General features: G+C 49.4%; 1 protein-coding gene across 1 annotated transcript in view; it reads right to left on the bottom strand.

The window, feature by feature from the left end:
* Positions 1–21,078, bottom strand: part of GATA4 (GATA binding protein 4) — a 73,179-nt gene extending 52,101 nt beyond the window's left edge. The window contains 1 exon segment of the mRNA XM_032470769.1: positions 20,952–21,078. The gene's annotated coding sequence lies outside the window, so the exon portion shown is untranslated.
* Between the last annotated feature and the right edge of the window lie 3,624 nt (positions 21,079–24,702).

Raw genomic sequence — 24,702 nt, forward strand, 5'->3', positions numbered from 1 at the left:
TTCAAATTCCCTTTTTCTCTCGGAAACAACATTGCTGCGGTAGAGGGAGGGAGAGAAGGGGTTCCCATCCTCATACAAACTGGAGCTAGGAGACCCAGAGAGGTTAAGACACTTGTCAGAGGTGGCAAAGCCCGTGCGTTCTGTGATAAGTCTCAAAACTAGATTTGAGTCTTAGTCCTCTTATCATTCTATTTATTATCGAGTTTCTATAATGGTACGCTTTTTAAAACCCTTGTTTTGCTTTTCGAGTATTTCTAAATTTCTTTTAATGAGTACGTCTGACATTTAAAAATTAAAATCAATTAAAAATAAAATAGTTCGTGTCGCATAATCTAAGAGCCTGTGGGAAGGGAAAGAAAACCGAAAAGGACTCTCCACGTTTTCATTAAGTTCGGGAAGAACGCCAGAAGCTTTTTGAATGGGGAGGGCGCTCCTCAGGTCCCGGGGCAGCGGAGGCCAGAACTGAAAGCCGGTCCCGGCGCCCGGGAGTCCGGGCACTGCCGCCAGCGGGTCGCGGGGAGCGAAGCACCCGGAGCGCTGCGGCCAGGCTGACGCCCTCGCGTGCGCCCCTCTTCCTGCCCCCCCGCCCCCCAGCCTGGCCTCCTCTCCTCCTCCTCATCTGAGGACCTCAGCAGGCGGGAGCTTCTGGCACCCACTGTCCAGGCTGCACAGAGACCATCTCTGGCCCTGTAGCATCTTTGGGCTGTCTGGAGGGGCCCTACTCTTCAGGACCGAAGCTGCCGCCTCCGGGATCTCCCTTGATGATATAGGCCCCACTTTTTTCCACTTGTGGGTCCTCCTTCCTTCCTCCTCTGTCAGGGAATTTTGAAGCTGCATCACTGGTGTGGTCCAGTACAGAGCAACAGCATGATAAATATTCTTGGAATACATAAAATGTGAATTTGCTTAATTCCTGGGTCTTATGTTCTCCAGACTTATAAATTAGTTTATCTGTAGTTCCCCTTTCCTCTCCCCCACCCACACACACCCCAGAAGGTAAGCTCTTTGAGGACAGCTGCCTGGGCTGGCACATAGTAGATGCCCAGTACTTGCTGAATGATTACAATTACAAAAGTAATTGTTAATAGCATCTCTTAGGGCTGCTGGGAGATGGAGAATACAACGCTCTCCTCAAAGGAGAATGTGTCCCCTGGCACACAGTAGGTGCCCAGAGTCACCATCATTTCTCAAAGTAGGATGCAGAAGTCCATGCTAGACTTGGAGAGAGGCCCAGTCCGGGTCGCTGGGGAGCATTTACCTGCCTGGCCGCCTACAAATCTCCTGCCCAAATCTAGGCTGCCTCTAAGGAGACCGTGGAGTCCCTGGACTCTGGGGTCTGCAGGAAGAAGGTGTTTCCAGGGGTCACAGTCAGGATTTTGGAAGTGGAGTTCAGCTAGGGAAACTGGCTGGGCGCTGAAGCTGCAGCGGTTGGTAAGGGAGGCTGCCGGGCTTCCTGGGACAAAGAATGGACAAAGATACCCGGGGTACTGACTCCCTGCCGAGGGCGCAGGCCCGTACATTTTTTAAAGATAGATCTTGTCAAATGCCAGGATCAAGAGAAAAATGAGGGAAGGATAGATAGAGAGACACAGAAGCAAGAGAAAGGAGAGGAAGAGGGGAGAGACAGGAAGGCAGACAGAAAGGACAAAGAAAAGACTGGCCTGAGAACCCGGAGGGATGGGATTCGTTCATTAATTAATTAACGTGTTCACGCATTCAGTCCATTTTTTATTGAGCACCTACTCGGTGCCAGGAACTGGGATTCAGCATAGAACAAAATAGAAAAAAAAATCTGTTTCAGAGACCTTAGAACATTCTAAAAGAGGAAGATGGAGAATAAGTTAACTGCAGAGTGTTAGATGGTGTACAGTGTCATGGGTAAAACAGGAGCAGAGAAAGGACAGAGAGAACAGAGACCAGAGAAAAGAGAGCAAACGGACGACAGGAGAGGGAAACACAGACCCATAGAAAGAGGACGAGATAGGAGTCAAGAGACCAGGTGATAGTAATAGAGATGGAGACACACCCCCCCCCCCCCGGGAGAGGGTAAGCTAGCAGAGAGCTGGGAAGGAAAAGGCCGCCGAATGGAGGAGGGGGACCAGACAGAGCGAGGACCCTCCCGAGTCGCCCGGGAGGGCAGCTGTGGTGACGGGGACACCAGCGGCTGGAGCGCTGCCAGTCCAAGACCCCGACGCGCATCTCGGGGACTTGCGGGGTCACCGGAGACGCGGTGTTCCCAGCGCCAGCCTAGGACGGTTTCCGCACGGGCGGCCCCGGCACCCTTCCCCTGGCCACTGGGCCCGCGGTGACCCGGAGTTGGAGAAGACGCCCAGGCAGGCGCCGCGACCTGGCGCGGCGAGCGAGAGACAGGAAAGTGTCAAGGAAGCGCGAAGCCCAAGTGCTAAAACAGCATCATCCGCCGCCACCCCCGCCCCGCCACCCACCGCAAGCAGCGCCGCCGCCCTGAGCAGCGCCCAAAGCCTGGCTGCGGGAACGGCGGTGAGCTGGGGGGCTGATGGGGGGCTGGTGGCTGGAACCCCCTTGGCACAGGCCTGGGATTCCCTGTAACCGACAGTCATGTTGCCAACAGGCCACCACCCCTCAGGGGCAGCAGGTGCCCAAAAAGAGTGGGCTAGTCTCTCTCTCACACCCCTGGGCTTGGAAGCATTTATTCATTATTTGGAAATTACTGGTTTCTTGAGACATCAGAAGGAGAAAATGGAAGGCATGATGCTTCCAAGAGCTGCACCTACCTATTTCTCTCAAAAGGATAGCTACTGCATTTTGACCTGAGTGCAGAAGGACTGGCAGATCCCTGGCGTGCCATTTCTCTGGGCTACTTTCAACGTCTCCCTACATTCTGGATCAGCGAGCTTGATTGAAAGACGAGGATGCTCTGCCTTTAAAGTCTGCTTCTTCCACAGCCCCAGGCCCTCTTCAGCAGAGGTGCTAATTGACAGCAAATTGCCAAAGGGTGAGGAACTAAAGGGAGCAAAACCAAGAATTGAAGGGTCTGAGGGAAAGAGAACACCTAGTCAGGGAAGGGCTGGCGGGTTTCACTGACTGGGGAGCAGAGCTAATCCAGGAGCTTCTGCAAACTGCGCCCGCCCTGTCCCCCGTCCCCCCCCCCCCGCATCTCACACCACCTCTCACAGGGATGGCGACCTTTCCCCTGCCAGGGGAAGAATCCTTGCACCCTCCACCCCAGGAGGTCTCTGGAGAGGCCAGTTCCCATAGCCGACACCCTGCCTGGGGTTGGGGTAGGGACTGGGTGGAGAGCTCAGAGCAGAGAGAATGAGACGCAGATTTATCAGTCCAGAGTGATCAATTTCCCAATCACTGTGTAAGAAGTTTGTCTCTATTCCACTTCAAAAGCCAAGAATTCTCATTCTCTCTCCCCCTCTCTTCCTTCTCCCCCACCCCACTCCTCCACACCCTATGTTTTTCAGGGACTGTGACATCCTCTCTCCAAACTCTGAACATGTTTGCTTCAGCAGATGAATTGTGCTTTGCCTCAGGATAAGAAAAACTAAGTGTAAGTTATGTTTTAACCTATGAAAGAGCATTGCTGGTATCTTCAAAACTTACAGTTTTATTCATAATTGACCCAAACCGGAAGCCACACAAATGATCCTTGACTGGGAAATAGATGGAGGGACATGCAGACACAGGACTACTACTCAGGAACAAAAAAGAATAAACTACAAAGACACCCAACACCAAGAATGGATCTCACGTGCCCTAGGGCCGCATGAAAGAGGCCGGACTCAAAAGACTAAAGGAACAAATTTATATGACGTTTTCACAAAACCAGAGGGAGAGAAAACAGAGGTTGCCAGGGACAGGGGTTTAGGGGAGAGGTGACTACAAAGGGGATGGAGGGAATCTGGGAGAGTGCTGGAACTATTCTGTATCTTGATTATGGTGGTGGTTACACCATTTGTGTGTTTGTCAAAACTCACAGAACTGTACACAAAAAGGGTGAATTTACTGTATGTAAATTCCACCTCCATAAATCAGACTTTTTAAAAAGTGCGGTGATAAGACAGATTGCTAGGGCAGGAAAAGATTCTTCAACCCCTATTCTCTTTCTCTCTGCCTCTCTCCACACACACACCCATTCCTCAGTCTTTAGTGAGATTTCACATCCCGGGCACATGTTCCACTCCCACCTAAAATACTTCAGAAATGTAATTTACATACAAAAGAAAGCCTTACATCTCTTTTAAAAGGATCCAGCACCCAAGGTTGGCCCTCCCTATTGCAGGGAGGGTGACACGCCAGAAGGGTGACTCTTCTCTCATCCTGAGAATCCTAGAACCAGGTGGCAGAAGCTCAGAAATTGCTAAGTCATTTTCAATCACACTGCTGCTCCCCAAGGCAACCCGCTGGCAGGGAATGCAGAGTGGCCAGCTGGCCAGAACCTAGTCAGTTGGGAGAGACTGGGTTTATTCCCGCTAGTCCCATGAGGCAATAGTAAGCCAGGCCCTGGCCTTGAAGGAATGAGTTTGCCCCTGAGAGTAGAACTGCATTTCCCTTGGCCCATTTAGTAAAACATGGCCTTTCCTGTACATGACTGCATTCAACCTTCACAACAGTTCTTCAGGACAACTTGTTTTAACTCTGATTCTTACATCGATTTTCATTACACTCAGTCACAGTTCATGATGTGCACATGGATGGGTGGATGGTAACCCGGAAAAAGTGTGTCTTGTGCCAGATAAAACCACACTTTGTACCTGTGTTTACAGAAGTCTCAGTCTAATGGACATCACAAGGGAGCCCAAAGCCACTGACGACCTGGGCCATAGGATGGCTCTGCTATCTTTTCTATGCAATAAAAGTGGGGTGTGTGTGTTCATTTCTACCCTTTCCAAGAGTTGTGGATAATATTGTTTCTAACTCCCGTCACAGCACTGTGGTAATGGAGGGAAAACGAATGTTAAGGTTAACAGACACTCATTGGTCATTGGCTTTTATCTCATCCTGTTCACTTGAATTTAAAAACCAACATTACCAACAATCACAAGACACCACCATCAACAACAACAACAACAACAAAAAAAAAAACCCAGAACAAAACCCTACAAAATACTGTTTCCTGTTAGAAATAAAGCAAACAGATTGGCTTCATCAATTGATTTCCCTGTTACTCTCCTCCTCATCCTTGGAGAGCTTGCTAATTAAGTAGGGGAAGAACCAAAAGGTGGGAAGGAAAGGAAAGAAGTAAAAAGTATGCAGGAATCCACAACTGGGAGTTTGTGGCAGGCATCCTTCTAGGGGGAAAAGGAGGGCACCCGGGAGGCCAGGAGGGGTCTGACCTTACCCCCTGGGAGGCCTGGGGTAAATCAAGGATCCGGCTCTCTCTGATGAAATGAGAGTGGACACCAGGATCTGAGAGTCCTTGCAGCCGCAATGTCCTCTGAACCTGAATAATTTAAATTCCCTTACAAGTATTGTAATTCATATAGCAAACATTTATTGAAAGCTTACTATGTGCTAAACACCACGCAAATTTTGGAGATCTAAGGATGAACACAAGTCCCTACTTCCAAACTGGTTCAAACCAACGAGGAAAAGAGTCCTGTAAACAGGCAACAGAGAGAAAGTGCTGGAACCAATAAGTTAGAAGAAAAACCATATTAACTTCTTGGGCGGGGGAGTAGGTGGCAAGAGGAAGTAAATGAATTCTTCAAGGAACTGTATTATTTGTATATGTAGGTGCCCCCCCCCATACTTTCGCCTCATTTACTGTTCTCTTTCGGGACCTGAGCACGCGCGCTCGGGCGCCCGCGCGCGCACACCGAGGCGGCGACCTGACTTAGGGGCAGGAATTGTGCGGACCCCGAGGGCCCACAACATGCAGGTCCATTTCACATATTTGATGCCAAACACGCATATGAGTCAGGCGTCCTGCAGGATGCCAGCGTGGCCGGCGCAGGAGCTCGGAATCAGGAGTCAGGAGACGCGGACTCTCGATTACCCTCGCCACCTGGATGTGTGACCTCAGGCAGGCCCAGCCCCGACTCTGTCTCAGTTTCCTTATCCGTGAAATGTGGGGGTTGTGCTCGATCATGTCTGAGCTCCCTTACAGCTCTTTAAAAGCAAATGAACACATCCTTACAAGACACTGGGATTAAGAGGTGGAATAAAGTCAAATATTTGTTGATCGATAGAAAACGCTGCCCCTGAGACGGGCGGGTCTGTTTTGGGGCTTAGGTGCAGTCACCCCGGCTCCCCGTGACCACAGGGTCCGGCTCTCTCGAGGCCCGCCGGCTCCCGGGCCCGCGCCCGCCCCCCGCGCGGGGTGCCCCGCGCCTCCGGCCGCGCGGGCGGGTGATGGATGGCCGCGGAGCCGGCGGCCTGTCAGGCCTTATTGATGAGGTGCGCGCCGACGGCCGCCGCGTCACCCGAGGCGGCGGGCGGCGAGCGCGGGGCGGCGGGCGGGCGCAGACTCGGCGGCGCTCGGGGTCAGCCCCCGGCCGGCCGCCCCCGCCCCCAGCCCCGGCGCTCCCTGGCCCGGGCCCGCGGAGGGGGCCGCGGGCGCGGAAGCGCCTCCCGGCCTGGCGCCCGGTGCGCGGCCCCGCTTCCTCCCCTGGCCGCCCGGCTTCCCGTCCCCGCTCGCCCGCGCCGCTTCCCTCCGGGCAGCAGCCTGGTCCTGGCGCCGGCGGCTCCCCTGCGGAGCCCCCGCGCCCGCTCGGCCCGGGCCCGGACCTCCGCTCTTACCCGGCGGCCACAGTCTGTGCCGGCGTCCGAGGCCGGGGCGGCCGCCCTCCTGCCGCGCGCCCGGGAGAGGAGCGCCTTCCCGAGCCGAGGGGCCGCGCCCTGCGAGGCGGGACTGGGCTGCCGCCGCCCGGGGCACCTAATGCAACCCAGTCGAGAAGGGGAGTCGTCAGTTGCATGGGCATCCGTTCCACCGGCATCACTCACGCAAAACCGGGGCGCCGCTGAACATTACGTTTGAGTTCATTCGAATTTTTATATAGTGATAGAAAAGCAGACAGGTTACATGCACCTACATGTAAAGTTGGTAAAGTTTCAGAGTGAAGTGCCCTCCCCACCCCACCCCCCATTTTTGTGTATTCCTAATGTTCCAATTGCGCTTCTACAATAGTGAAAGCACATGACTTGCTCTGCTTGAAAAAATGTGATCCAACTTAGCTCATGCTCAGCCTCCCTGCTTTCTCCCAATTCCACCCTCCTCCATCTTGGTTTTGCCTCGTCTTTCTTCCCATCGCCCTTTCAGAACAGCAGAGAGGCTGCCCCATGCTATGTGAGCGCCAGATAGAGCCAGGGCAACTTGCCTTAGCTCCTCTGCCTTTCTAGGGAAAGCCCCCAGGGCCAGCTTCTGTGTTGGTGACACTCATATGAGGATCACGAATATAAGACCTGCAAAGCACTTTCGGTTAGTGAGAGAGGAGTCGGCTCTGGAGACAACACGGAGTGCTAAAGGGCCCAGATTTTTCCTTTTCTTTTTTCCCCCCACTTGGAGTCAAGAACTAGCCCTTAGATGTGACCTAAGAACTGGAAAACAGGTAATCTTTTCTCTGGGGCACAGTCCAGTGAGTGGAGGGAGGGGTCCCAGGTAGGTGTGGCCCAAGAGACTCACTGTGGAAGGCAGCTCAGGCCCAGGATCGGGATCTAGGGAGCAGGGGTCGTGTTGGAAGCTCACTGATCTGGGAGTCAAGAGTCTTGAATTCTAGTCCTGACTCTGCCACCCGGTGAGTGGCATCACCACAGGCAAATTCCTTAACTTCTCTGCGCTTCAGTTTCCTGTCTGTAAGAGGAAGAGACTGGACACTTTCCTACACCAATGTTTTGTGACTTTAAAGCTCCCCAAATGGGTATAACCAAACCATGCCATTTTGTGCCTCAGAAGGTCCTATAACAAGGGGCTCATTGCTGGTCCAGCACAGTGGCAGGGTGGGAGTATCAGATGCCTACATCTGAACTCAGTCTTAGCCACAGATGATGAGTGTGTTCAGTGAAGAACCCAAAACTTGAGGCCCTTCTGCTTGTATATGATAAAACGCTCGGATTGCAGATAAAACTTCACTTCATTCAGTTCATAGGCAAACGTTTATTCAGTAACAGCTGCCCCTGGGCATTCACTCTAACTCTATGGCCAGACACAGAGCCAAGTACGTTGCATGGATTATCTCATTTATCTACACAATCACTCTAGCCCCCCATTTCACAGACTAAGCAACTGAGGCACAGAGCTATTAAGTGACTTGCACTGCTTAATAGGTGGCAGAGCCAAGATTTAGAGGTAAGGCGTTTGATTCTAGAACCCAAATACTGCCACTATGAGCAAAGCATTGTTACCATGACAGATATAAAAGCAAAAAGCCAAGGGCTTTTTTTTCTTATATATTCTGCTTTAATTAAAAAAATTTTAAACTTTAACTCCCAGAATCAATTCCTGTCCCCCATCTTTTCCACAGGCTTTAATACATTGTATTTCACTTTAATCTCTCCGCCTTTCTGCCTGTCTACATAGCCCTCTCTCCCAAATTTCAGTCTTTCTGTTTTTAGTTCTTTTAAATTGAAATGTAGTTGATCTACAATGTTAGTTTCAGGTGTACAGCAAAGAGATTCAGTTGTGCATATACAAACTCACATACATACATATATTTTCAGATTCTTTCCCATTATACGTTATTACAAGAAAATGAATATAGTTCCCCGGGCTCTGTAGTAGGTCTCAGTCTTCTTAAGGGCAGAAATCTTGTTTGATAGGTTTACATTTTCTGTAGTTTCTAACATGTAGTCGATGTTTAAAAAAGTTAGTTGAGTTGAATTCAGAAAAGTGGAGTTTTCAGCTTGTCCTTGCACAGTTTCAGTCTGTCCTTTACGACTGAAGATGTAGTATCAGGGATGCGGCCGAAACACATGTGCCGTGGTCCCTTCCACTGTGCAAACACAGACGTGCCAAAGACGCCATGTGACGCCTCACCAGCACCTTAGCCCTAGTCCCCCTACTGGGGGGATGACCGTGGCCCCAGGTACCTTTGTCCTCTCTCTAACACTGGGGCTGATATGGAGAGCTGGAGTTGCAAGGGGCCTTGGGGATTCTGGTCCAAATCCACTTATTTAGTAGATGAGACAACGTGGACCCAGCATGGGCTGCAGACTTAACCAGAGCCACACAGCTATCTAATGGCAGGCCCAGGAGTAGGTGCCTGAAGACCTGGCCATACCTTGTTCTTCAGATTCAATATGCTGCTGTAGCAACTGCTATCTCCCCTCTATAAATCTGAATCCCAAGGCCAAGCTTTCCTCACCCCTCTGCAATCGCCAGGGCGAGAGGATTAGCGATAAGGCACACTGAGCGCTGGGGGAGCCAGGGAACCTGGTCTGCGCTGCTGCCCTCGCCCTTTGCAGCGACCTGACTCAGCCCTGATGGGGGTAGGTGGGGGGCTGGAGGCTGTGGTCCAGGGTCTGGAAGAGTCATAGACATTCAAAACTATAAGCATTCTATGTCCCTCCTAGGTAGGGGATAAACCAAGCCAAAAGGGGCCCTCGGTACACAAGGTACATAATACACTTCTAGACAATACCTTTCAGCTCCCCTGTGGACTTATAAATATTCCAGGCTTCAAAATAAAGAAAATATGGCGGCACAGTTGTGTAGGGGGAGGAGAGGGCTGATGGACAGGGTTCTGGGCTTGGGCCTTGTACTGACCCTCATTGTTTCCCGGGGTGATCCTGTGTCCACGTTGATGCCCCGTGTCCAATGTAATTATTCGTAGAACACACATTCACTTATAATTTCATATAAACTTAAAGGCCACTCTTTGTCACTTGGACTCTCCAAGCTTTGGTTTTCCCCATCTCAAAGTAAAGGCTTTTGAATAAATATCTTGGAAAATGCTTCAACTTTATGAACGTTGGGTTCCTAGGGGAGCCTCACAGAGTCTTTTGTCCCAGCAGCTGAGAGCTGATGTCACTATGAATTTGTGACTGCCCTGTTATTGACATTGAACTTTGGGCCTCGGGTTCACCATTGGGAAAACAGGGGTTGATTTTTTAAAAGCAATAATAATAAAATAAACCAGCCCTTCTGAATAACACATGAGAATTCATTAGAGCTCACTTCCCAAAAAGTCAATCAACCGTTGATGTTAGTCATTTTCAGCGCCTGTTACAAGTATCCTAACTGCTGCCCTCACCCTGTCAGTCCCCCTCCCGTCCTTCCACCAGTTTGTTTGTATTCAACATGTAGTGAAATGCAGGAAATGAGATTTTTGGATTTGGCTCTTAATTGGAGCCGTCAATGTATTGTCTCTTTTTCTCCCCTGCCTGTGATGTTTCCCAGCCTCGTTTTCATGATAAAGACATGTTGGGGACAAGAATGAGGCCAGGCCGCCTCCTCAGTGAGCTCCTTGCTGTGGCTGCCCGCGCAGGCAGGCAGCCGCCTTCAACTCTGTTCCCACGCACACACTCCCTTTACACTAACTCTGCGAGGTTCAAGTGTGTGTGTGTGTGTGTGTGTGCGCGCGCGTGCGCACCCTTGCTTGATTTTGTCACTTCATTAAGCTTCAAGAGTCCTTGCTGGCTGGAAGAGTACTTAACCATTCTCCAAATCACCCACAGTGCCCTGCACACAGTAGGTGCTCAATACACACTCAAAAGAATGAATTCATGGTGGAATAAATCTGGAGGCCAAATATGGCGTTCTGCATAAGGAAAGTGACTATTTGTGAAATGCACATCTTTCTTTCTTTTTTTCACATATCAGGAGACCTGGGGGCCCAGCCACCTTATAAGTGTATGGCTCTGTAAACCACTTTATTTTCACTGTTTTGATCTCACATGTGTGGGGGCTCTTAAACTGCTATTTGCTTCACTTTATAACGTGCACCTTGAAGAGGCTGGATGATAAATGAGAGATGAATAATTCCTTATTGCTACTTATCTGTCGAATCTATAAACTGGTGTCAGCATTACTCAGTTGGGTTTAAAGCTGCGCCTGGTATACTTATTAACCTGCTTAAAATAAGCCATAAAAATGGGCTTGGTAGGCAATTGTTTTAACTAATTTTTTAAAATGACACTGGTCATTTCCCACTAACTCGTGGGGTGACCTTTGGCAAATCACTTAACCTCCCTGGGCCTCACCTGCAAAATGAAAGGTTGAGGGGGCTTAGATCAGCTTTAAGAGCCTTGCAGCTCTGTCATTCCTTGATCTCAAGATTTTCAGATGAGTAAATTAAGGGATCCTGATAAAACCTATTAGAGCAATTACAAATCAGTTCGTATAGACCATCTCAGGAATCCTTGGCGTGTTCCTGGAGGGTGGCGGAGACAGTGCTTACTAGTTAGAGGAGGCATTTTGAGTTTTATTCTGTTACTTATTAGTGGCTTGACCTTTGGCAGTGCAACATCTCCAAGTCTCAGTTTCCTCATCTATAAAACGGGCATAAATACTCTAATAATATCCACACTGACTGCCCCAGAGAGCAATCAAATGTGAGTATCAAATATGATATGTATGTGAAAGCACTCTGATAAACGTTATTCCTTGTCCCCAATTTACAGACGAGGTGATTGATCAAGTGACTGGTTAATTAGTTTGTAGCAGGGCCAAGGGAAGGATTGTTCGACCTCTCTAATTCTATTTTGATTACACATGGACATTATTTTTAAATTAATAAAGGTTCAGCACTGAGGATATGTGTGTTGAAGACAATTCCACCCTGATGAGACATTTTGGGGAACATTAAACATGATGAGAAAACCAGCCAGTATGTACTGGCCCACAGACCTAGGAACTGCTAGCTAGTAGGAAATAAAGCACTTTTTAGTCAGGAGAAGGCTTTGGAATTAGGCACCCTTCTCAGCACTGGTTGTCCTCACTTCTCATACGCTTGCTTTGGGATGCCTCCTGGCCTTGTCAAGGATACATGTGGTCTGCCCATGGCTTTGGGTTTGTTCCCCTCAGAGACAAGTGCAGTTGTCTGCTGAGGATTTTGGCTGTGGAGAGCTTGGTCAGCAGAGATGTCTAGCACATGCTCCTGTGAGATCATTCTTCAAGACATTACCTACCACCATGCTGCACAGGGCAGGGGGGTGGCAAATGTGCCATGAAGAGAAACGTGGTGACTGACTGGGCCCTGCTCCCCTTGTAAATGGGGAAGGGCAGAGGGAAACTGCCTCCGGGTCTACAAAAACTCAAATTCTCCTGTTCTACCAAAATTCTATCCGTATTTCTTTACCACCAACCAATCAAACAACCAACCAACCAACCGCTGACCGCAAAGTTAAAAAAAAAGAAGTGCAGAGCTTAGAGAGAGAGGATAGGAGTGGTATTTTAAGTCTATATCCCTTACTGTACTCAGACTACAATATTTTTTAATTGCTCAATGTTTATTTGCTAATTAGAATCAATGAAACTGGTTTTTAGCTCAATGCTACTTTTATCTTCTGTTGACCAAATGTGTTACATTAAATTAAAAAAATCTCAGTACAAGATCTTTGGAAGGTTCCCTAAGTCTTTGGTGGGATTTTGTTTCTCTTTCTTTGTGTTACCACCCTCCCTCCAAACCCATTCCACACTCCAGGTATAAAGTGGGAGGAAGGCAGCCTTCATCTTTTATAAACTGCTACTATTTCTCTACAAATGAAATCTATTTCTGTTTCAAAGATGGCGATTGACATTCATTAATATTCATCTCATAATTCATTTGGTCCTCAGTCCCATTCTCAGTAGTTAGCTTTCTCCCTTTCATGAAGGTCTTCCCTTCCCTTCTGTACGCCCTCTCCAGCTTTTTGGCCACCACTAAAGGTCCGTGGTCCCTCCCCTGCCCAAGTCCCCCTCCTCTTCTGCTGAGGTCAGAATAATCAGCTTTTATTTGCAGCTGGACCAGCACCTGGCCTTACATTCCGCCACATCTTTCTGCCAGCAAAGGGAGTTTTGAGAGGAAGAAAAAGTTACAAAAACTAAGATTATTGTTTTCAATTTCAGAAACACTCAAGGTTGCAAGTGGAGCTCTGAGACAATCTGATGGCTGTGAAAACATTTTCCAAAGGGGGAAGGGGAATCTCTTTGTGGAAAAATCACTCCCACCAAACGTCAGTGTCTCTGGAGTTCAGGACTGTTTTTGAGTCCATTGAATTTGGGGGACTTTAAAGCTGAATTCCTTAAAATGAATGCATTTGTTATAAGCACAGAGTCATGAGATCTTAGGAAGCAATCTTGGATTTGATAAATTTGATAAATCACCCCCACCCCTCTCAAAATATTTCTTTTTCTAATTTCTAATTTCAAAAGAAGGAACTCATTGTAGTTCATTTGGAAAATACAGGTAAGTCTAACAAGGAAAGCACAATCTATCCTTAACTGCATCACCCAGAAAGAACCATGGAGAACACTGGTGCTCTCTCTGTCTCCCTCTCTCCACCCTAATCCCTGCCAGTTTCACGCTGTAGGAAACAATTTGATGACTACATGACGGTTTCTATAAATTTCTATTGTTCAGCATTTACATTATTTTCTATTTTTTACTAAAACAAATAAATATTTGAAGTGTCCTTATCAAACCCCCATAAGTCGTGCTAAGTAAAGCATCTTGTAAATCTCTGATTATTTCATTGGGGTAAATTGCCATTACTGGGAAAGCAAAGTTCTGGGAGTTGCCAGAATATTCTTTGTGATGAGCTTATTGCCCAGAAGTTGCCTTTTGTAGCTTTCAAGTTTTTAAACAGCAAATAAGAGTAATCTCAGATTGTTAACACAGGGGAATTTCATCTTCAAAGAAGGTGGTATCCTTAACTACGGGGAAGCACAGTCGTGCATCTTATTTCTAGAAAATGCCGGAAATAGAAGGGGAGTAACTTGCTCCGGGTCACCCAGCTTGTAGGTGGCTGTGTTGGGACCAGAATCCAGGCCTTGGAGGTCCTTTGGTTACTGCCTGTACTCTGACCTGGCAGCAGATATCCCCTAAGGGCAGGCGAGGAAGGCCAGCTTGACTAAGGTCCACAGCACCTTTCTGTACCTGGAAATTCCATTCCCAGGGGAAGTCTGAAGGGGAGGTGGCCCAGATGAGTTAGCGGGGTCTCTGGGGGTCACAGCAGCATGAGGGGCTTAGCATCCTGAGCTTAGGTGTGGGCAGGCAGAGACCGAGTTCTCCCAGGGAAAGACTTGCCAGCCCACTGAGCCAGGTTCAAGCGGGAAGCCCAGGCCAGCCTCCTCTTGGCCGGCCTTCTGGGGAGGGGATTCCTGCATTGAATGGAAGGCTGGACCAGATAACCTCGGAGGCCCTTGCAACTCCCAACGTCTCCGATTTGTATGTCTTGGGGGAAAGAAGTGAGCAGTCACCAGGCTGGAATAGTTGATTTAGGGTCCCGCCCCCGTCGCCAGCGTAGTCCTCATCTTGCGCAAATAATTTAACCTGTCAGTACAAGGCACAATGCCGGCGGAGAAAAGCTTTGTAAATGTTTGCCGAATGAATGAATGAAAGAATGGGTGGATGGTTAAGTCTCCCAAGTCCTAAGGACTACTGGTGAAAATTGGAATCTTCCGGCGCCCTTCAATTGGTGTGTTGTTCAAATGAGACGATGTAAAATATATATTGAACTTCTTAAAAGAAAATGTGATACTCCAACCCAAAAGGACCCTAATTCGCCCTTGTGCCGACAATGGTAGAATGATAATTCACCAGCATCAGTAAGCATACCACGCAGTGGTAAGTGTGATTCTACACAAAACTCTGTTTCATTAGTCCCCCACCCCCACCCCACCCCCGCCTACAGGCCCGCTCAGCGCCTCCCGGGCCCGGGTGGGGCACGCCAGCCCCCGTCCCTCCCTCCTCCCCCGCCCCGGATAAATGCCGAGGTCTAATGGATTGTTCATGCTGCTGTCCAGATTAGATAGTGAGCCCCTCCGTTATCGCAGCTGGAGCAAACCCGAGCGGCCACCACGCTGAGAGCTTTGAGGCAGCCTCGCGCCAAGCCTGGGCAGCCCTAGAGGGCTCGGGAGAGCTGACAAATCCTGGGGCGCCCAGGCTGTTTCCTCTTAGCACCTCATCACAGGACTTGCCCTGAACCCTAAATCCTGCCCCTTCTCCTATAGCATTTAAGGTATCTGATGTGGTCGGTAGCTACTATCTGCTGAATTTTAGGGAGTAGTTCTAGGACTCATAGCATCTGCTTGTCAACTTTTCAGGAGCCAGGAACACTTTGAACAGCCGCCCCCGCCCCCACCCCCACCCCCATTAATACCAGAGAGATGCTTTTGCATAAACAGGGACTACTACATCTGACCAGTAGGGTAGAACCATTCCTGATTTTTGTTGTTCCTGAATCATTGCAGAGGGACATAGTTAACTTTCTGAACTCCGTTCTGAATTTCCCATGGTCGAATTTTTTTTATCTGTTACTAATTTTGTTTCTCTCGTTTTAAAAAAGATTATTTTTTTCAATTGAGGAATAATTGACATAACATTCGTTTCAGGTATACAATATAATGATTCGATATTTGTATATACTGCAAAATGAATGATCTTGTTCCTTAAAGAAAAGTTTCTTTTTAAAAGTTTCTCAAAGAAAGAAATATTAACAAATTTTATTTTCCTTATGAGCTAATTTTTTTCTCCATTCATTTTCCGAAAGCAGTATTATAGGAAACAAAATTTCCATGTATGCTCTAACAACAAGTTCCACAGAAAAGAAATAATAAATGCTCAAAATAATGATTTCTCTGCAAGGAGAGACTGATTGTTCTATCATCATTACATGAGAACTAGTCTGATATAACAGAAAGCAAATAAAATCTTAGCTGACGAACAACTGAAAGTTATCTATTTATACCATGTCAATTTCCGGCTGAATCTGAGGAGTTAGTGGAAAGCCATAATAAATGGTGTGGCAGGACAAATCATCTGGCTCAGTATTAAATGCTTCCACAACATAAAAAAAAAAAAAAAACAATAACCCTGCATCATGATTTTGAGTGAATCAATCTTGTTAGACACCCATGTAGCAGCTGGAAAATAATTTTGTCAGATGCTGTTTATTCAGAGGCGGAAATTTAAGAAATTCCTTAAGGGCAGGCAAAACAGTTACCGTGCAGTTTAACATTCAGAGATTAAAATAATTCGCCAACAGGAAGGTTTCTGATTCATCCAACAACACATCCTCAGATAACTTTTGAGTGTAAACTGTAAAACCAAGTTAATAAAAACCAATTTATTATGAGGGGTAAGGGTCCTGGGTTGGGATGAGTAAAGAGCAAGCCAGACGCAGAGGAAAATTTAAAGGGGTAGCGTGTTAGTTAAGAAGACGCTACCAAAGGAATAAAGAAAATCCATTAAGAACGGCTAGGGGAGGTGGATGAGGAAGAAAACACCTTTCAATACCTAAAGAAAAAGCCGCAGCCATTCCAATCCTCCACCCCACCCCCAACGCCAGACCCCTGCCAACGCCACGCGGGCACCTGGACATCGGCCCCCTGGTGCTGGCATCTGCGCGGGGATTGAAGCTACTACACCCGCGCTTAGCGACGTGTGGTCTTGGAAGGGTCTGCCAGGAGCTTTTCCAAGACAAGGAGGAGGCTTGCTGGGGAACAGTCGAGTTTGGGGTCCGAGAAGTGATTAAAAGACAGTCCCCTGCCCCAGAGCCTCAGCGTGCTGAGGCCTGGGAATCCATGCTCCTTTATAATCCCCAAGCCCAGAAGCTGCGCGAAATCTCTACCTCCAACCTGTGCGCGGGTGGACGAGCCTCAAACACTAAGCCTCTTGGAGCCACGCTAAGGGAGACTCCCTGAATCCGGTGTCCGTGGCCACTAAGGCTGCAAGCCCGGAGTGCCACTCATCCCCTCGATGACCCTCTAAACTTGGTCCAGGAAAGGACTGATCCCACGCCTTTCGGATTGGAGTCTGCGAAGGTTCGCTGCGACCTCGACTCTGCGGGAAGGGGCTCTCCGCACGGGGATACTGAGATGCAGAACAGCCTAACTGGGATGGTGTGAGTGTGAGTGTGTATGTGTAAGAATAACTGTTTTGATGAAACTCCACTGTGATTCTTGTCTTGTTTAGGGACTTCACGTCGCGCAGATCCCAGGGCACAGGGCTTCACTACACTCCCCGCTGCCCAGACCATGGGGGGGGGGGGTCAGGGCCAGTGGGTCCGGGGGCCGCCAGTGCTCTGCACACGGAGAGGGGCACGCAGAGCCCACCTTTTACTCCCTTCAACCCTGCCCCACCTTGCCATCAGTGCGTCCATCATCCCACGGGCTCTGAGCTCCCCAAAGGGGTCTTCCGCGCAGAGAGCGATCCGAGTCGCGTTCTGATCAGCGCCAGGCCCAGGCCCGAGGTGGCACGACTGACAGCGCCCAGACCTCGCTGTCTGCGGCCTAGGCTTCCCTCCCCATCAGCCCCGCGCTCAGGACGTTGGTTTGCGCCGGGATTCTGGGGCCGGGGACGCAAACCTGGAGACTCGGGCGCGACTCCCATCCGAGGTGACCTGGCCTACGTGGCGCCATAGTAGTTGAAATGCATTCAAACCCATCCAGCGTCGGCCCCGCCAGGAATAGAAATAAGAGGGAGCTTGGCGGCCTCGGGGGCAGGGCGAGGGAGAGTGGAAAGAACTCCAGGGCAATGGTGTATATTTGCAAAGATCCGCCGGTTCTGGGGTGCCGGTGTCGTGTGCGCCAGCAGCGATCCTTTGAGGAGCCCCCTTCCCACCACCACCTGGTCCCCCACCCACGCTCGAGCTTTGCACTAGACTGCTCAGCTGGAAGGACCCGACTCGGGATGCTAAACAGCCCCAAAGCGCTCCTCCAGGCTTCAGTGCACCGGTTTTCTGCGGGGCTGCTTACTTCTCACCCGGGTTCTCTCCTGGGAAGCTGTCTCTGGTGAGGAGTCATTTATCAGCGGACTCGAGCCCCTTTGCGGGGGACCCCGGAGACGTGCTGCAACTTTGGGCAGCGTAACTTCTCCCAGTCTTTTCTTCTCGCCAGGCGAGGAGTGGGAGGAACAAGACCTCTATGTAAAAGGAATTTGTAAACTTTTAAGCGCCATACAAAAGGGATTTAAAATGATTGCTAATAATTAATACTGTCATCCCTTTCTTAGTTTTTCTTATTTGGGGACAATTGTCTGGCTGTTTGAGGGATCCCAGAAGTTTTATTGAATGTTCTTATCATTTGAGAGTCTCCATCTCCCCCCTCCTCCGTTCCTTAATTTTTTTTAAAATAACTTTTCGTTCTCTTCTTCAAACTCTCGGTGGAGTTAGGACTGTTCGTTCGCCCCGGACCAGGACACTGTCAAGGTCGCCGTCACTCCCTCGGGCCGCGCAGCGGGGACCCCACCCAGCCCGCCCGCTCCGCTCCGCTCCCTCCCGCGGGATGCGCGCCCCGCCCCGGGGCCCAGGCTCGGCCCCGCGTCCCCGCCGCCGGCGCCCGGGCTGGGACCTCCTCGGCCCTCCGTTCCTTTTCCTTTTGCCGACAGCCTTAAGATCGCTCTCTTCCCCTCCCGCCCCTGTCCTTTCCGACCCTCCGCCGGAGCCTGACGCCGCCTGGTTTATTGACCTTAGATCGGCTTCGGGGCTTTATCAGGCCCCGCGGGGGGCGTCCCGCGGCGCAGGCCCCCCTCTCCCGGTGGCGCGGCGGGAGCTCCCTTTAAGCTTTTCTAGAAACCTCTCTTTCCTTTCCCATCCCCAACTCTGCTCCTAGAACCTAGAGAAAAATCTGCCAAATTCGCGTGATCGTGGAGGAAGCCTAGATAGGGCCTTCTGGGCCACGGACATTTTCCCGTGTCGCCCCTTTATCTAGATGATTCAGGTGAAAGTGTCTCCCCCCACCCCGCCCCCGAATTATTCGGATAATTGTCTCCACTCCCAACTTGGCGCTGTATTTAGACAGCTGGAGATTGATAGCTTGAATTTCTTCGGTCTGCCCCAGCCCTAAACCCCCTCCTCTCTGCTGTCCCCAGCCCTAAAACATCTCTGGACTTACACATGCTGAACTATAATTTTCCGTCCCATAAATCACTTGGCAAATATAACAAGGCATTAGAAAGTCATTTGAAATGGATATTTTATTGGGCTTGAGAAATAGAACACGGATAAAGAGCAACTTACTAATATTTCCTCAGTACCAACCACACAAAACTGTCTGAGATTCCCCCCTCCTGCCAATTGAGTTCGCAAATGCAAAATCATTTTCAGAGACAAATTTTTTAGAAGAAAGAGGAAATGTCTATTTGCCTAAAAATAAACTCTAATGAGTACTGTAAAAAAAAGTGTTCATAAAATGAAACTTTGAAATAGCCTTTTACTCTAGGCTGATTTATTCAAGTAAGACTAACAGAAACAAACAAACAAACAAACAAAACACAACACATTGCTACTACTAAAAAAAAAACCAAACCAATTTTGTGATGATAAATCATGAGGTTCTAGTCGTCTTTCACAGTAAGGTCTTCCTTCAGTTCTGAGAGGTACTTCCCTGATGTTGCCCAGCTAAAGACCTCTCAGATTCCCTCAACTTTGAAGAACACGCGGAGGAATGAAAATATAAGCCCTGGGGGTGGGGGGAATGGGGAGGGGACGGATAAGTAAGGCAGATGAGGGTGAGTTTTGAGACATCTTTTGAATCACCCCACAGGAAGCCGGCGAGAGGGAAACAGACCCGAAGGAACAAGTTTCCATCCTCTGCTCTGCACAGCTAATATTTGTAGTAAGTCTCAGACACCAAGAGAACTTGCACTAAATCCTACCCAATTCCAGATGAGCACTTGCTTAGTTCTCCTAAGGCTACAGAGTTACAATACGCCATTGTCTGGTTTCAACCTTTGCGCGAGGAGAAAGCTCAGACAACGTACTGGGTTTCAAACCCTCCCAGAGCCTTCTTGGTTAAGTATTGCTTCACTCTGAACTCGGGGCCGCCTCGGTCTCTTCCCACAGTCTCTCAAAGCTGCCCCTCTTTCTTTCCCTCTGTATCTCCTTTTCTTTTGGACTCAGCCCTTTTTTCAGCTACAAAGAAGATTCAAAGTTCATTTGCCCAAGCTGTGGATTTATCGGGAGCAGAGGTACTTCTGAACTGTTTGCAAAATTACATGCAACCAAGCTCTTCACAGCGCGACGTGGGCTGGGGAAGAGAGCCGCCGTTGCTGCGGTACACCTGCAAGACCTGCCTCCCCCTCCCTTCCCATCACGTGTTTGGCTCCAGAATTAACGAAAAATCCAGCCCAACACCAAGCCTGGCTGACCCTTGGCCTGTGAATAGGCAGAGAAAAGTAGCAGATCCTGGGGGCTGTCAGGCCTAGTCACTAACTCACCAATGAAGCCAACCAAAAAACAAAACAAAACAAAACAAAACAAAAACGCCAGTGAGATTTTTCTGCCCCCGAAAGCATACCAGGGAGTGTTCCCAAGACAGAGCATCCGCAGCAGGGACCCCAGGGGAAAGCCAGGCGACCTGGGTGTGTTGTGAGCCAGGAAAGGCAAGAGGGCCCGGGGCACCTGGTCAAACCATTTGATTTTTTCGTGGGATGGATATTATTTGTCTGCTTGTTTGTTTTGAGAGACTGCCCATCCGCATCAATTTCCGACTGGACCGGTTTGAGTGGGAAGCTGAACCAGGAAACAGAGAAACTACAGTGTCACCCGATTGTAAGAAAGAGAAACAGAGAGCATGAACCAGAGAGAGAAAGTGGAGGAGGGCCTGCCTCGGTGGCTTGGCCTGCAAAGAATCTCATCCTTCTTCCGGTCCCCCAGGGCACAGATCCTCTGCACACCCTGAGTCCACACTGGCTGGTCCTTTCCCTTCCCTTTCTCCCCTCAAGGGCCCTTCTCCCCTCCCCACCGTTTGGTGTTCAGTGCGCTGCCCTCCCCTCCACCTCCAGCCCCCCAGCTCCTGGCCCTCCTGCCGGTCTCCCCAGCTCCCTCAGTGCATCTCCCTCCTGCCCTGATGGAGGGGTCACCAGGAATGCCAGGAGGGGACTCACCCGAGCCAGGTCCCTGCAGCTCCTCGCAACCTGGAGGGAGGCGGACTCTCAGGGACGGCTCAGTCCCAGGGACTCCAGGCGGAGGGAGGCGTTGTGAGCTGTCTCCCAGCTCCCTCAGAGCTCCCAGCTTTCCCCTCGGAATTAGATAACAGGAAAAATAGATAAGAGAAGTGGTTCATTAATTCAGCAAGACTTTTTTTTTTTGGTATGTGTACAAGGGAAAGGAAACACTGCTGGGGAGTGAAGCCCTGGTTGGACATTAAAAAAAAAAAGTCAGTGTTCACAAGTTTCCAGAGATGCTTCTGAAAGGTCACTTGGAAGGACCTGAGATCAACAGGAAAGAAACTTAAGGAGTCACATTTGTGGGAAAAAATGCTGACTTCACAGAGTGTGGCTTCTTCACCCCAAGTCGCTCTCAGACACTGGTCCTGCCCTTTTGACGAGAGGGGAGGCTGCCGTGCAGTATCTGCTAGGGCCCTGCAGTCATCCCCTGAGGGTGGGAATAATAATACCAGCAATACTATTCTTCCTAGTATCTCAGGTTTGCAAAGCACTTGCTCACGTAGTGTTTCCCAGGCTCCTCAGGACAGGAGCAGGGAGGTAGATTAATAAGAGATAATTGAGAAAATTGAGCTCAGAGAGTCCAGTCACACAACAAGGAAGGGGATGGAGCCAATCAGTTGATTCCCAATCCAGTAATAAAGAAATTGATGGCTGTAGACCTGAAACTAACACAACATAGCAAATCAACTCTACTTCAATAAAAAGAAAGAAGTCAATGGAGTTTTAGAGCTGGGAGAGACCCCAGAATACCTGTCTCCTGCCCGAAGCAGGAGTTCCCTGTGAGGTGGTTATCCGTGCGCTGCTTGAATGCTCCTGGTGTTGGGGAGCTCAGCACTTTGCATTGCATGGACACTCAGCTCTACTGCCCACTACACTTCCATGCCCCCCAAATGACCCAGGATTGTGGGGCTGTGCCAGGAACCCCAAAAGAAACAGGAGGCAGCGGGTGTGGCGTGATTTGAGGACCCAAGTGGCCTGGATTGCTCTTGATTGGCCCGCTGCGGGATTCTCTCCTGTCACGCTTGGCATCGTATAGGGTAAGTCTCACCCGCGCAGTCAGTATCTCCCAAAGGCAGTTCTTAATCATCATAAGAGTAAACACAATGCCTTTATATTTGAACATATTTCCCTCTTCCCAGTTTCCAGATTCTTCCAACAGTCTTTGCAAGGAAAGGAAAGAATGCACACATTGTTACTTATTTCCAAAACTAGGCCAGGAACCCAAAACAGAAAAGGTAAATGAATCGCCAGAAATCCGAGAGTAAATGTGTACCAGAAAAGGTACTAGATAGATGAAAGCCTAGGAGAAACGGGAAAATGAGTATTTTTTCCTTCTGAGAATTTTTAGTTATGAATATTTTTGGAAGTGATAAATAAGGTGCCTGTTATGGTTATCTGTCTTTACACTCTTCCCCTGCCAAATAACTTGTAGAAACTATGCCACAGGAAGATTTTAGTGTAAAACTCCCTGTGGTGTCAGATCATTAAAATTCCTAAGGCGTGGGTTGAGTCAGAGAACGAGCGGTACATGCGGAAACCGGGCCACGCCTGCTTTCTCCAGGGGCCTTAGTCCCACCTGAGGACTGCCTGCTCCCTGGTAGCTTCCCTTCATGGAGTTGAAAACATTATTGTGGTAAAAATACATAACGTAAAATTTACCCTCTTTATTTTTAAGCATTCAGTTCAGCGACACAAAGTGTATTCACACTGCTGCACAGCTGTCACCACCATCCAGCTCCAGAACGTCGTCTTCCTGGACTGAAACTCCAACCCCATTAAGTAGCAACTCCCCGTTCTGTCCTCCCTGCAGCCCCGGCGCCCAACGTGCTACTTCCTGTCTCTGTGAACTTGACGATTAGGAGCACCACATAAAAGTGGAATCTGCGGTATTTGTCCCTTTGTGCCTGGCTTATTTCACTTGGCACAGGGTCTTCGTGGCTCCTCCATGGCGTAGCCTTCCTTTTGGCGACTGAGTAGTATTCCATCGCACGTTAACTCACACTTGTGTACCCATCCTCCGTGGGTGGCCATCCTGGCTGCTGCGAGTGACGCTGCTGTGAACTCAGGTGGGCAAACATCTCTTCTTCCTGCTTTCAGCTCTCTCGGGGGTACATCCCCAGATGCAGAAATCCTGGATCACGCAGGCCAGTCTGTGTTTTATTTTTGGAGGAGCTGCCACCCCGTTTTTTCCACCCCTTGGTGGAGTTCTGATCTGAAATGCAGAGAGAAGGTCTCCCTCCCCTGAAGGCACAAAGAGCTGGGGCAGAAACACGCAGGAACTCCAGCTGGGGCTCTCTCCAGGCAGAAGCTCTGAACTTCAGCTCCATCTTCCTGTCTTCGTCTTCTCCACGTGACCACAAGTCAGGGGCCAGCAGTGTCAAGGACAGTATAAGTTGTGGATGGCACATGTTTGTGTGCAGAAATTTAAGAAGGAAAAATGACCATGGGAGCATTCAGGAAACTTCATATATTTTTGTTTCTCTCTGTATTTTTGAACTGTTTTGTGAGGTGGAGGGAAGCCCATTTTTGTCCCCTGTGGTTTCAAACTTTCCAGACGTTCTGCATATTTTGGGGAACCTGAAACTCCATCATCCTGAGGCCTAGCTTGGGGATGAGTTGATCCAGCCCAGGCCAGCTCCAGCCTGTCCTGGGAGGGCTGGGAGCCCTTGGGCGCTCACTGGGCAGGGGTCGGGGGTCGCTGAGAGGAGCCCAGGAACCAGGTGAGGGGAGAGGTAGGGAAGCCATCTGCCAGCTGCTCCTTAGTGGGCTGGCCCCGCAAAGGGCTTTTTCAGGTACACTCCCGTCTTTGTCCTATTCAGTGAGAGGGTAAACCCCAGAGATGATGAAGATGATGTAACTACTGACAAAACCGGCCAGAACTCTCTGAAAACCTCTCAGAGCCCGCCCCAGGGGAGGGCCGGGGAGACTTTCAGAGGAACACCCGCTTCAAGTCTGCCGTCCTGTCTTCAGATACACACACACACACACACACACACACACACAGACACACACACAATTTTTATTAGTTTTTATTATCAAAGTGTTGCATATTCACAGCTAAAATTAAAAGAACTGTGGAAGGTAGAAAGTGAGGGTCTTTCTCACCACCAGCCCCTCCCCCTTCACCCGATAACTCAGAAATTCTGACATGCTGCTGAAGACTGTCCTGTCTCTGGGATTTTCGACATGGAACGTATGACCAAGAGACTGCCTCCAGAAATTGCATGTCTTACTCCTGTGCGAGCAAAATTAATGTGACTCTTTTGGCCTCAGTTTTCAAATCTCTAAAATGGGTGTAATGATAATTCTTATCTCATGGGGTTCCCGTGGAGGTTGGATGAGATGGAAATCAATGTGCTGCCTGGCACATAAGCAAATAAATAAGTGTTATTCATATTATCAGCTGTGGGTGGACAAGGAAACTTGCATTCAGCCCAGTGACCCTATTCTCGCTACCTGTGTCTACCTGTGTCCTGGCGGGAGATCCGTGGACAGCTACCTATTAAGTGTTGGCTGGCTGGCCAGGAACCCTCCAGGCCCAGGAGCTCATGGCTGTGCCCTGCTTGGCAGATGGCTCCCCCATTGTGGTGACATTACTTTTGGACCAGGAGGCCCCCAGGTGACTAACTACTGATCGGGATGGGCACTTTATTTGGGCCTGAGTCTTCAGAAGAGCTCACTGACTGTA

The sequence above is a fragment of the Camelus ferus genome, chromosome 31 (genome assembly GCF_009834535.1).
Source record: "Camelus ferus isolate YT-003-E chromosome 31, BCGSAC_Cfer_1.0, whole genome shotgun sequence".
NCBI lineage: Eukaryota > Metazoa > Chordata > Mammalia > Artiodactyla > Camelidae > Camelus > Camelus ferus.